The sequence below is a fragment of the Cupressus sempervirens genome, chromosome 7 (genome assembly GCF_028749045.1).
Source record: "Cupressus sempervirens isolate cs-2001-9-10 chromosome 7, ASM2874904v1, whole genome shotgun sequence".
Classification (NCBI taxonomy): domain Eukaryota; kingdom Viridiplantae; phylum Streptophyta; class Pinopsida; order Cupressales; family Cupressaceae; genus Cupressus; species Cupressus sempervirens.
In genome coordinates this window covers 574,761,264-574,775,482 of record NC_143124.1, presented here as the reverse complement: position 1 = coordinate 574,775,482, position 14,219 = coordinate 574,761,264, and the positions used below count along the sequence as shown (strand labels likewise).

General features: G+C 38.5%; 1 protein-coding gene across 4 annotated transcripts in view; it reads right to left on the bottom strand.

Moving 5' to 3' along the window:
- Window positions 1-111: 111 nt before the first annotated feature.
- The window catches only part of LOC149548052 (mitochondrial 28S ribosomal protein S29-like protein), a 185,948-nt gene continuing 171,840 nt past the window's right edge, over window positions 112-14,219 (bottom strand). For 2 of the 4 annotated variants that reach the window (XM_089792080.1, XM_089792081.1), the window contains exon 8: window positions 112-657. The gene's annotated coding sequence lies outside the window, so the exon portion shown is untranslated. Of the gene's footprint in view, window positions 658-9,980; window positions 10,225-14,219 lie in introns of all 4 variants that reach the window. The other 2 variants (XR_016353966.1, XR_016353967.1) reach the window with 2 other exon arrangements.

Sequence of the window (14,219 nt, the reverse complement as noted above, 5' to 3'; positions counted from 1 at the left end):
TTTCTTTTTAACTACAAATAATGTAGTATTTTTTACACTACTAAAACTGCTATTTGCAGTCAACATCTGAGATCCATCTTTTGGATTTGCAAGAATATTAACATGGAGGAGTTTCAAGTAAAAGTTCAAATAATATAATTCAAATAAATACTTGAGAGGGACCAAAAATAAATGTTTTGTGTTTAGCTTTCTAACAATAAGAAATTTAAGTTAAACAAATTCCCATCCTCTAATTGTGATAAAACGTTGTGTGATGTCTAATTTGCCAAGACCATTTTCCTTTTTCCCATTGTGAATGTAGGGAATGGAGTGATATTCATTTTCTTTAATAGCAACAAAATCAAGAAAATAAATCCCCCATTCTAATAACAAAACTTCAACAAAAAATTAAAAATCTCCCTTGCCATTTTGGTTTGTATGAGTGGGATTCATATCATTCTGAGCTCTTGAAAGCAAGATGATAATGAGCAAATTTAATAAGTCTCTTGAGGCAGAAGGCTGTGTACTGTATGCATTTTGATGCATCCATTTTGGCTGAATAATCCACATGACTTCATAGCTCTTCCAATACTAGTTTCAACTTTCAAGCATGATCAAAAATTTATTTTGGTCTCCACGGCCAAGAAGGAAGGAATACCTGCTTCAGACTATATTTATCTGCATAAGACATTAAGTTTCAACATTGAGATCAAGAATTCAGCAAAAGGAATACCCAAATTTTAATTCATGGAAAAAAGGAAGTAAAGTTACCTAATCCATCAAAGAAACAGGAAAATTTGATAGGATAACAAGGCTGGAAAAACACATTAGATACTTTCTAAATGAGCAGAAATCATATGTTTGAAAAAAACTAAGTTACCGGATTCTCTCCTAGACCTAAGAATTCCTGGTTCAATTCTCTCAATAGTCTGGTTCTTGTCAGATTCTGTCAAAAGTCTTTTGCAAAGACCGAATTTTGCTGGGAATTCTCTGAGAGGAACCCTGGCAGAATTCAGACGACTTTTGGGTGACTTTGGTTTCTAGCAGTGGACTCCGGACAGAATTCAGAGAATTTGGTCAAGAGATACCCTTTTGTTTACTTTTTCAAAAGGTCTTTTTTGCCAATTTAGACTCAAATTACTAATTGTATTTTATTCGAATTAAATGCTACTCTAGAAGAGGAATCGGGATGTATAAAACTGACATGCATCTATTATGGAAAGTATGAATACAGCATTTATCATGCACCTAGTGTAACAATATAGGAAACTATGGATTGAACAAAATCTAAAGAGATCTTTACTGTGGATAATTCTGAATCCAAAGCCTGCTTTCTTGGGTTCATCTAGTCTGATCCAAAGCTGCTTTCTTTGAATCATCCAGTATAATAGTTAATGTGTGAAGCTTACAATATGACAACAATCACAACCTTGGCCTTAAATAGGCCTGTAGCATTACTTTCTGTGCTACTTTGCAACAGCAGAATGATGATTATTTGTTTCATAGTTTTGATGATAGTTGATCAATGGTTTTGTCCAGCAAATTGGGTAGTGAGACGGTTACCGGTACAGGCATGGTTGTGTCGTTTCATTGGCACTATGTTAGATGTTATAAATGTGGTTTGCACTTATGTATTTGGCATCATTGGATTGAACATTATTGTTATGTACATAAGCATTTGATGAATGAATAGTCTTTTAATTTGTTAAGTTATTATATGTTTCTTTCTTGTTCACCTATGGGCTGAACATTTGGCGCCATTGCCAGTTCAAATCTGGAGTGTTAGTGAATGGAAGGCCGAGGATAAATGGGAATACCCATACCAGACAATCGAAAATATAATGAGGACAACGAAATAGAACTCCTAGAAGGCGAGCACAAGGCAACCTAGAACTTCCACATCCTGTACCATGTAAGCCTCGAAACCTTCGTACGGAGAGAAGCCACGGATAACGAGGTTACACAGAAAATGGTGTCGAATGCTATGCACGCAAGCCCAACAACGAACAAATTCCTAGACCAACTTCCCTGTTTAATTGCACAAGCATATCTATTGCAGAAGAGAAGTAGGGAACAAGAGGAACAAGAGGAACGTCATCAAGAAACCCTCAAGAATTTCTATGAGAGAACCGCACGGTTCTACAAAACTAAACCATCAGCTATTGAGCCATGGTACTAAGAGCACTCAAGGATCTGTAGTTGTCGCATGAGTCGACTGCATGATGTATACAGATTAAATAAATAAAAGAGTGTTTCGTCTTGTTTTTTAATATAATGTTATATGTCAAATGCCCAATCTTTTAAATAAAAATAGGAACTTGAGGGACGATATTGATGAATTACAATCATGCGGGGTGATTTAATCCAAGTCGAATGAAGGTGGCGACTAAGACAACTTGTCGAAGAATGGACTATGGGGCAGTCGAAGGAATCACAAAGTGTGGTAGAAGGCAAAAGTGCGGGGGGCACAAGAACCATCGAAGGGTGTCATAGTTCGTCGGAACGGCGAGTATGGAGCAACGAGGAGTTGCTCGAGGAAACACGGCACAGATTAACTGTGCTTGAGGAGACAAGAGAACAATTTCTACATTCATCCTGTACACCACTAAGAGAGGGAACCCGTGAAGTAGGAAAGGAGGCAAGGCCAACAGAAGACACCGAGGCACAAGAAAGTGTTGGAGGGACACTGCACGATGGTCAGAGTAACCCGCCGGGACCAATTCCTAATAGTTCTGAGACACAATCGAGTGGTCATCAAAGGACAAGAAACACAATGTCTCAGAAACAAAAACTCCCAAAGTTCAAAGGTGACGAGAAGGAAGATCCTATACGGCATTGTCGTACATGTGAAACCATATGGACCACCCAACTCAATCACTGACGCGGATGATTGTTTGAACCAGTTTGTAGCCAGCCTACGAGGAGTGGCGGTGGATTGGTTCTCTAATATGGACAAGACAAAGATCGCGACATGGGATGATCTAAAGAAAGATTTTCAAGCAGAATTTTGACTGCTATGAGATGATGAGGTCATCGTCGAGATCCACAATTACAAACAAGGAAAAAAGGAAACCATATGAGCCTACAATCGAAGGCTCAAGGAACTTCTTAGCCGGATGGGTACTCAACCCACGGATGAATTAAGGAAACGATGGTTCGTGGAAGGACTTCGAGGGGCACTGAGAAGGAAGATGAAGATAGTCCTGCCCACATCCTACACAGACGCCTACGACTGTGCCATGAACTTGGAAAGTGAGGGCAAGACAGCAAAGAAAAAGAAAAAGAAGAGTAAATCATCATCCTCCTCTGAGAGCGATGAGTCCTCTAAATAGGAAAGCAGTGCCGATAGCGATGAAGAACCCAACAAGAAGGTACAAGCCCTCCAAAAGGACATGGAACGAATGAGGAAGGAGTTCAAGTCCAAGAAGAGAACCACTAGCCGTACAAAGGAGGGAGAAATATGGTGTACTGATTGTAAAGAGAAAGGACACACAAAAGAAGCATGTCCTAAGAAAGCGATGTGCGATATTTGTCAAGTTCTGGGCCATTCTACGAAGGAGTGCCCCTACAGCATTAAGAGACAAAGCCAACAAATACTCTTCACGTAGGAATAACATCCACCTTTGGCACTAATAACAAGATGCAAGGGAACAACAACAATGCACATCCAACAACTACAAAAACAACTGCCGAGGGGGACGGGGTGGAAATGACAACAGGAATTGGATACACATATGATTCCAAGGGAAGGCCCACAATCCAATGTTGTTCATGTAGTCAATGGGGCCACTTTGCAAGAGACTGTTGAAAGGGTGACACTCCTCAAAAATTGTGTCGATGGTGTGGTCCAGGGGACCACAAAGACGCCAACTGCCCAAAACAAGTGAACCTCCTTAACATTGACGAGGAGAAAGTTCTTGTTCTCACCCGCAACCAAGCCAAGCAGGCAATGTATCTAGATCCCCACACTGAGAAGCAGAGATTGCGAGAGGCACGAGAAGAAGTAGAAAGGGCAATCAGGGGTACAAAAGATATCAAAGGTACTACTCCTGGACGAACGGAGGGGGAGAACAACCTGGTGAAACAGATGTTGCAAATGGAGGTGCCCATCAGACTTCAAGACCTATTACAAACAGTACCGCAATAAGGACGACATTATTAAACACTTACACAACCCCGCCAATGGTATCGAAGATGCATGAACAACCAACGTTACTAGGAGGATCGACCACAGACCCCATGTTGCTGATAGTAGGCAATGGTCGTCACCCGACAGTGGTTGAGATGGGACTCCTCGAAACCATCCTGACGAACACCATTGTGGATGGTGGGTCTGGGGTGAACATCCTTCTGGAGGAGACATGGAAGATACTCAACAAGCCTATCCTATGGCCAACTGCATTCAACCTGCTCGGTGCCGACCAATAGGGGATAAAGCCATTGGGGACCCTGGTGGCTCACCAAGTAACCATCAAAACATAACCCTTTGTGCTTGATTTCATTGTGATTCCCTTGAAGAAAAAGGGATGCGATGCCATTCTTGGAAGAGGATGGCTGATGGCAGCCAAGGTGAATCACAATTGGCAAAAGAATATTCTGTCGATGGAAAGCAGAGGGCGGAAGTTCATCATTGACCTTCAAACTCAGATAGTAAATGAAGAAATGGCGTCATCGTTGGAGTCTGAGTCAAATGGGGAACATTGGATGGATGAGGGAAGAACCTGCATGGATCTGAATGACGAGGGCATTTTGGAATTGGAGGAATGTTTAGGAGATGACACTTGTTCAATGAATGGACTTTTCCATTGGGAGAAGGAAGACTATGAGCTCTTCCACTTGTACATGCTTGGCATCGAGGAACCAAAAGGTGAGAAGGAAGCATTTCCACTAGAGTTTGTGGAATAAAAAGAAGGCAACGCGAAGATCAATGAGAGTCCCACCCATCGATTTGAAGGGAAAGCCATTAGATACAAAGAGCCGTCAGTGGAGCCCACCAATCTTGGCGACACAGAAAACCCGAGGAACATACTTGTAGGAGATGATTGGAACCCCGTACTAAAGGCTACAACATTTAAGATCTTTATGGAGTATAAAGATGTATTTGCCTAGACTTATAAGGATTTAAAAGGGGTCCCGCCAAAGATGTGTGTTCACTGCATACCTTTGGTGCCTTGAGCCATACCTATGCAGAAGCGACCATATAAAATGAATAAGAACTGCACAGCACGCGTAGATGAGGAAATACAACAGATGCGAAAAGCCTGCATAATATTCAATGTCCAAACAAGTGAGTGGGTGTCACCAATTGTGATATCCATGAAGGACGGGATCCAAATCCAGATATGTGTGGACTTCCAGAGCCTGAATGTTGTCACAATAAAAGATCCCTTCCTCATCCCATTCACTGACACAATTCTAGAAGAAGTGGCAAGACACGAGATGTACTCCTTCATGGGTAGATTCTCTAGCTATAACTAGATCTCCATTGCTGAAGAAGATAAATTGAAAACTACCTTTGTGGTGGAGGATGGACTATACAATTACAACCGAATGCCCTTCGGATTGTGTAATGCACCTGCTACATTTTAGAGAATCATTTTACACATCTTTGAGAAAATGTCAGTAGGCAACTTCCGAGCATTTTTGGATGATTGGTCCATCTTCATTGGACAAGACAACCACTTGAAGGCACTCTAGGAATATATGGAGAAGTGTCAACGAGCAAGGCTGGCACTGAACCCTAAAAAGTGTCAGTTCATAGTTCCTCAAGGCAAATTACTTGGGCACATCGTTTGCAAGTCAGGATTGAAGACCGACCCAGACAAAGTACGGGTGATTGTGGAAATGGAAGCCCCGACAGAGGTAACTGGAGTGAAATCTTTTCTTGAGCACATTGGATATTACATACAATTCATAAAAAACTACGCCCGAATTGCTCTATCCCTCAACAAGTTGACATGGAAGGGGGAACCGTACGTCTGGAGCTCCGAGCAGGAGACTACCTTCGTAGATTTGAAAAATAGAATGTTGGGGGCACCCATCTTGGCATACCCAAACTGGGACAAGGATTTCCACATCCATGTGGACGCTTCTAACTTCACCATAGGTGCAACATTGGCGCAAACTGGCGACCATGGCCTTGATCACTCGGTATATTTCGCAAGCCGACTATTTTCAAAAGTCGAGAAGAATTACAACACCACTAAAAGGGAGACCCTCAGGATGGTGTACGATGTACAAAAGTTTCGACATTACCTCTTGGCTACACCATTCACCTTTTACATGGACCATCAAGCGCTAATGTACCTAGTGAACAAACCAATCATCAAAGGAAGGATTAGTAGATGGTTGTTACTACCACAGGAGTTCACTTTCACCATTATTATGCGACCTGGGAAAAGTCATGTCATTGCAGACCAGCTCTCCCGAATCAAGTCAGGAGAGCCATCGGAAGGGATCAATGATGATTTTCTAGATGCACACTTGTTCAAGATCGCCATCCTTCCAGGATGGTAGAAGTCTATTGGGGAATATCTATCCACGCCACAATTCCCGAGGGAGATGCTATCAGGCAAACAATGAAAGCTAGTGTTAAGGAGCCGGAATTTCCAACGAAAGATGGGCCCAGACCAAGAACTAAGGCAGTGTGTAATAGAAGAGGAAGTGTAGTGTTCTAAGGGAAGCACATTAAGGTCCGGCAGGCGGCCACATGGGACCTGACACAATGACACGAAAGGTCCTACTTGATGGATTATGGTGGCCCACACTTTACAAAGATGCACGGGAATGGGTGTTAAGTTGCAATACATGCAAGAGAGTCGGAAAACCTCTTAAGCAAGATTTCATACCGTTAAACCCTTCCCACGTTCAAGAATTGTTTGAACATTGGGGATTGGACTTCATGGGTACACTAAAGGTGAGTAGGGACCAACATTGTTGATACGTGGTGGTGGCATTGAATATTTAACAAAATGGGTAGAGGCACGAGCACTGCCTGACAACTCTGCAATAAGTACCGCAAAGTTTTTATGAGTAGATCATCACACGGTACAACATACCCATCCAGTTGACAAGTGACAAAGGAGGTCATTTGCGAATCACCTGATTAGATTTCTGATGTCATGTCCCCATTTTGGAGGCAATTTGATTTAATTAATTTAATTAATTAGGTTGTCCAAAATAATGAATATTTTATGAGGATGACTAATTAATTATTTTAATTAAATAAATAAGTGGTATTAAGTTAATTATTTATAAAGTTATCAAATAAATAAATATTAAAAGGTAACTTTATATTTAATTAATTTAATAAAGTGACTTGAATTATAAAATATTTTATAAAGTCACATAATAGATAAAATAAAATAATGTTCTAGAAGCTTCTGGAGAAAGTGGAGGAAAAAGAATAAATAGGCACCCCGGGCTTCATTCTAATCATCCAAATTTGTTGTTGATGTTGATGTTTGTTGATGTGCATTATGGAGCCTAGGGTTTCTGCAATAGTCACAACTGGCCATTGAGAACGAAAACTCTCAATTGGTACGCAATTTTGAGGGTGTGAAATATCACTTGAATTATTGCAGCTGGAAGGAAGATACTTCAGTCTTCTATTTGTGCTACATTGAGAAAAAATATTTGTGGCCATTGAGAACGAAAACTCTCAATTGGTACATGATTTTCAAGGTGTGAAATATCACTTGAATTATTGCAACTGGGAAAAAGATACTTCAGTCTTCTATTTGTGCTACATTGAGAAAAAATATTTGAGTACAAAAAGCAGGCCGAAAAAGCAGTTCGAAAAAGCAGGCCGAAAAAGCAGTTCGAAAAAGTAGGTCGAAAAAGCAGTTCGAAAAAAGCAGGCCGGAAAAGCAGTTTGAAAAAAGCAGGCCGAAAAAGCAGAACCGAAAAAGCAGGCCGAAAAAGCAGGTCTGGAAAAGCAATCCCAAAAAAAAAAAAAAAAGCAATCCGAAAAAGCAAATTCAAAAAAGCAAAGAAAATTATTACAAACATCTACAATCAGGGGCGGCAGCTAGAGAGGCACGACTTGGGCACTTGAGGAGGTTATTTTCTGTTCAGTGGTATTGCAATACATCTATTCTCTAAGGCGACTTCATATGCCAGGTCTGATGTGTATTTTCATAGTTGCCTTTCACTATAGAGTGTTGTTGTAATTGTCATTTCGTATCAGACCTATCATTCATTAATAGATATATCATTCATTTTTACATTCCTCACAATGGTATCAGCAATCCATGGCTTTAGTTGTATTTAATCATGCATGTGATTAGCGTACTGTTGTAGGGGAGTATTGAAGTTAGATATTTAGTATTGCATTAGTTTTCATCGGCAGCTGTAGGTGCATATTATTTTACCAGCAATCATCATATTTTGATATCTTTGTAAATGCCAAGAGTCTTGGCTAACTTAGTATGAATATTGTATTGGATACTCATTCTCAATAAGGGAGATACAATTGTTGGTCATTAATAGTTGTCTTTGAGCGTTAATATATCATTTCTTATCCGCCAGTTAGCTTGCATACCAACTGTTTGTTAAAATACCAGTTGGCTGTAGGTGATCATTTTCATGATTAGAACTCATATATGCATTCATCATTGCCAAAATTAGTTGCATATTTATGTTAGGTCATTGTTTAGACAATTTGGAGTCTTTTGTAAGCATTCTCTTTGAGGCAAATCCAAACAAGAATCACTGCAGCAATCTGAAAAGTTATATCAGTAAGATGACCCTTGCTTGCAAAGTGTTTGACGAAATGTCAAACAACTGAAGTATAAATATTTTTGGTGTTTGAAGAAGTTATAACCTATTAGGGTTATTACATCTGACAAATGAATTCAAGGTTTTTCATTTGTTGTTGAGTCCGTATTACCCACGAACCAATGGCCAAGTGGAAGTGACAAACAAAATCCTCGTGGCCATCATATATAAATCATGCGGAGTAGAACAAGCAGACTAGGAGGAAAAGTTGACTCTGGCGCTATGGGCCTACCGCACAACATTCAAAGTCACAACTGGACAGATGTCATTCTAGTTAATGTTTGGGCAAGAAGCCATGGTTTCGGTTGAATTCATGGTCCCGAGCCTCCGGATTGCAATTGAAAATAGATTCGGAGATATGGAAAGTCTATGAGAACACCTATACTGACTGAACAAATTGGATGAACAAAGATTAATGATGCAATGGGTGATATGATGGAACTCTAAATTTTGGCAAAATTGGAGCTTCCATTCAAGTGTTATTTCCCATTATTTTTCTAAAGATTGACTAGGTTTTGCAAGGTGGTGATACACTTATTCAGCTATATCACAACTTTATTATCGAACTTAAAACAAAGATATTGATACTACAATCCATCCATAGAGAGATTATGAAATGCACATCAGAAATACAGAAAAGAATTGTAATCTACAACAGTAACAAAGTTAGTAATAGTCTCTTATTGAACAGCAGAACTAGTTGGAATATCAGAAGCAGCAGCCCAAGACATATTAAGTAAAGACAATGAGAAAGAGAGGCCATAGAAACAATTTTACTATCAGAAGCTAGGACGTACAAGTGCAGTAGATAAGATGTTGGGTAATAAATCATATTCAGGATCCTCAAAATCTGTACAGGATGCAAATCAATTGGAATACTATCGGGAGGACACTGGTTCTATATTAAATCAAATTTTCCCATGCCGATATGGCAGTCGAACCTATTGAATCACCACTTAAGCAGTTTTTGGTGTTGAGATTATTGGGATGCTATTTAACCATTGAAGTAATATATGCTAATGATGCCCAACAACCAACAGACGTATAGAGGATGCAATTTAGTGATGCATTTGGAAGGTCCGTATGTGATTCAGAATGCACGATACAGGGCTCTCAAGCATAGAAACGATGCCCAGTCAACACACATAGGATATGAAAGCCTGTATTCTTATCAAGCATCTTATTGTTTCCATATCATCATTGGAGAAGCAAGGAAATATTACCTTTGCACAAAACCATACTTTGATTCTCTACAAGAAGAATCATTCACAATCACAAATGTGTATAGTTTTGTACAGAGCGATAAAAGAATAACGGATATGTCATCAGGAAACTCTATTCTGAGAAACTCCATCACTCCACCGGAATATGTAATATGTTTGAAAGAATATCGTGCCAAGCAATCCAAAACGGAGTTCCAAGGAGTCGAATTATGCCCACAATGATGTCTTTGCCATCTGTAGAGTTCTGCGACCACAATTTCAAACAAAGAGGAATGGTGGATTAATAATACGGAGTAAATATATTCAAGAACAAATACCTATATTTTTCAGAGATTAAAATCATATAAAATCTCATATGGCGGATGATAGAGGTATAAGGAGAAATATCGATAATGTTCCAATCAATATTTTCTCGAAGATGTTTAATATGCAAATAGCATCTAATCAATATTATCGTGAAGGATAAAGAAATAAAAGCCCGATGATGTTAAAATTAATTACGACAAGGTGCTTTAAGTCATATATAATTATATTTATGATATGTAAATGATCTTAATTTATTATGGTGAAGCATTGCACTTGTTTAAAACAAAAGGCATATTTGTTTGTTCTCAAGATATAAAATCGGAGCTATTCATTTGTAGAAGAATATTTTTTTAAAAACATATTCTCAAGGGGGAGTATTTTACATCTACTTGTACGGAGGAATAAGGACTAGGCTATAATATGACTTTGTAATATAAATTCAATTATTTTATTTTAATAATAAAATAAAAGGCTTGTTGTTTATTTTTGAAGGCATGGAGATTTAAACTCCAGATGAATCATCTTTTATAATTATTATTTTTAAATTTTGTAAGCAATTTTAATGTCACATATAAGTGGACATGGTCATTTAGCATTTCAAATTGGGTCATCATGGATATTGGGAAATATTAAATTGTTTCCATATTTGTGTCCAGTTTGTCTCCCCACCAAAAGAGTTAAAATTTAATCTGGACTAATTTAAGATTGCATATATATTTGATCTGTTGCATCTTGATTATTTAATTGTTGGTAGTATAAGTGCATAAAAACTTTATAAAGTTGTACGTGAAAATTCACTGAAGTTGACTCTATTGCCCGGATGAACAGAGGCACTGGTCTTTCTATTATTGAAGTCAAAAAATCTATATCTCCCTTCCTTCAAGCATCAAATTTCATTATTAACAAACCTTATACAAAACATTCAATTAGTTCAAGTACTCAACATTCAATTTCAGTTTCATCAAGTTCAAGGACCTTGCCAACCCTTAAATTTGCTTTAGAATAGCTCTGAACCAAGTGATCGGGTTCGAGGAGGACTACCTACCTAGGTGTAGCAGAGCCTAAAGTGTAGGGGAATCAAGGTGATTCTCATTTGTTGGCCAAAACTGATTGCGGAATCCTATCGAAGAAGTGGCAAGCTCTTGGATTCCCAATCTGCGGTTTTGGGAACCAACAAATTGGCGACTTTTCTGGGGAGAGTTGCTCACAATAGATCATTGTGAAGTTACCCAGAGTTTCAAATTTCGTAGACCAAGATCATAAAATAGTTCTACCAATTTGTTTTGGAAGTGCACTTTGCTGGAGGTAAGAACCCGGAAGATCAATATATTCCTCGAAATAGGTGGCGACTCTATTCAATAAAGTTTTCAATTGGTAGCTCTACTAAGGGAAAAGACTCATAAGGAAATGATTTGATCGTGTACTATGGAGAATATGTACTATGATCAAAAAGCGGATATATGTTACACTATGGAGGGAGTAGACATACACCCACTTGATGCCTTTTTCAATCTAGAAAGATATGAAGGCGAGACATTGGCACATTTGTTTATAAGGATGGTGAATATTTTTCGGGAAGTACCTTTAAACAACATGCCTTCACACAAGGAATTGATAAGAAAATTTCGTCAGTTGGGAATCTTGCTAGATGATCCTGATTTGAAGCTTCTCTTTCAAATATTTGATGAAAGTTCAAGTTATCTATCTCCTTTGGATGTATTTTTGAACTTAGACAAGCAAGAGGATGAATCTGCAGTACAATTCTTCATGATAATGTTTAATGCTTATCAAGAAATACCTTTAGAATACAAACCTCCATCATCTGATCTTCTCTACAGGATATAGGAATTAGGCCTCTTATATGATCATCAGTTTCTTAATTTTCTCGAACTTATGGATAATGAACTAGTTGCAGAGAAAAATGAATGCAAGACTGAAGTAATATATGAGTCAAGTAAAGTTTCGAATTTGAATGGAGATGAAAATTTTGAACATTTTGAAGGAGAATCAGCCCATGATGATACTTATATGCCTATAGATGATAGTGAATTTGAAAATGAGGAAGAGGATTCTCTTAGTGTGGAGGAGATTTCAGCCTTGTTAGATATGGAGTATCAGAAACATATTGAAAGAAATGGTCCAGAGTTTTTCTCAATTCATCATGTTGAGTAAGTTGATGGATCAGTGTATCCTCAGGAGGTACTAGAGGAAGGAGATAATGATTCCCAGAATACATATAGTGAAGATGATATAGAATTGCATAAACATATGAACATGAAGAAGTTTTAGGATATATTGCTGATGAAGATATCCGTCTTACTGATCAAGAAGATGATGATTCCCAGAAGGATGAATTTAGTACACTATTTGACGAAACATTTGCTGATCTGGATGAAAGCTCTCATGATAGCATGCCTCAATTTTCTGTATTCTTGAACCCATTGTTCAAAGAAGAAGTGATAGAAGGTACATCTGAATTCACTATGTTCTCAAATCCATTGTTTGAAGAGGATTTTCTTTTCAATCAAGTCCATCAGCATCATGATGAAGATAGCAGGTCTGATTTTGAAATTGATGAAACTCATGAAGTGTATTCAAAAGGTGAAACATCTCTCAGTCCATCCAATCAGCAGGAGTTGTGTAGTGAGATTAAATCAGATATGCATGGTTCTGAAAATTATCCAAGCATCCCACTTGATCAAGTTCTTGATAAAGGAGTAGTGTTTCCTAGAAATGAAAAGAAACATCTTGAAGATGGGGCAGATTGTGTGGAGAAGGATATCCAAGAATATGCTTGTACAACTGCGCAAAGGTGTTACTCAAAGGAGCTTCCATTCAGCAAAGACCACGTTGATGAAACAAAGCCAATATGTATTGTCTATAAAGATGATTAACCTAATGCAGATTTGAAAGATGGACAGCAAACCAAGGAGATGAAAGAAAGGCATATGTCACATGATGATTGTTTTCTAACATTTGCTAATGGATCAGATTCTGCTAAGGAACAGTATGACATCGTGATCAGCAAGCTTAAAGTGTTACACAAACAGAATCGAGTGTTTGATAGAGGAAATAAGCAATGTTCACTTTTGGGGGGCCTGGGGCCACCCAATCTCACCTTGCATCATGTAAAGCACGGATGCTCGGTCTGTTCCTCTAGAGATAGCTGGAATCTCATCATGCCCATATGGGGCATGTGTCCAAAACAAGAGCCACCGATGGAATTCTAAATTTTGGCAAAATTGGAGCTTCCATTCAAGTGTTATTTCCCATTATTTTTCTAAAGATTGACTAGGTTTTGCAAGGTGGTGATACACTTATTCAGCAGTATCACAACTTTATTATTGAACTTAAAGCAAAGATATTGATCCTACAATCCATCCATAGAGAGATTATGAAATGCGGATCAGAAATATAGAAAATTATTGTAATCTACAACAGTAACAAAGGTAGTAATAGTCTCTTATTGAACAACAGAAATAGTTGGAATATAAGAAGCAGCAGACCAAGACATATTAAGTAAAGACGATGAGAAAGATAGGCCATAGAAACAATTTTACTAACAGAAGTTAGGACGTACAAGTGCAGTAGATAAGATGTTGGGTAATAAATCATCTTCAGGATCCTCAGAATCTGTATAGGATGCAGATCAATTGGAATACCATCGGAAGGACCCTAGTTCTATATTCAATCAAATTTTCTCATGCTGATATGGCAGTTGAACCTGTTGAATCATCACTCAAGCAGTTTTTGGTGTTGAGATTATTGGGATGCTATTTAACCATTGAAGTAATATACGTTAATGATGCCCAGCAACCAACAGAGGTATAGAGGATGCGATTTAGTGATGCATTTGGAAGGTCCATATGTGATTCAGAATGCACGATACATGGCTCTCAAGCATAGAAACGATGCCCAGTCAACGCACATAGG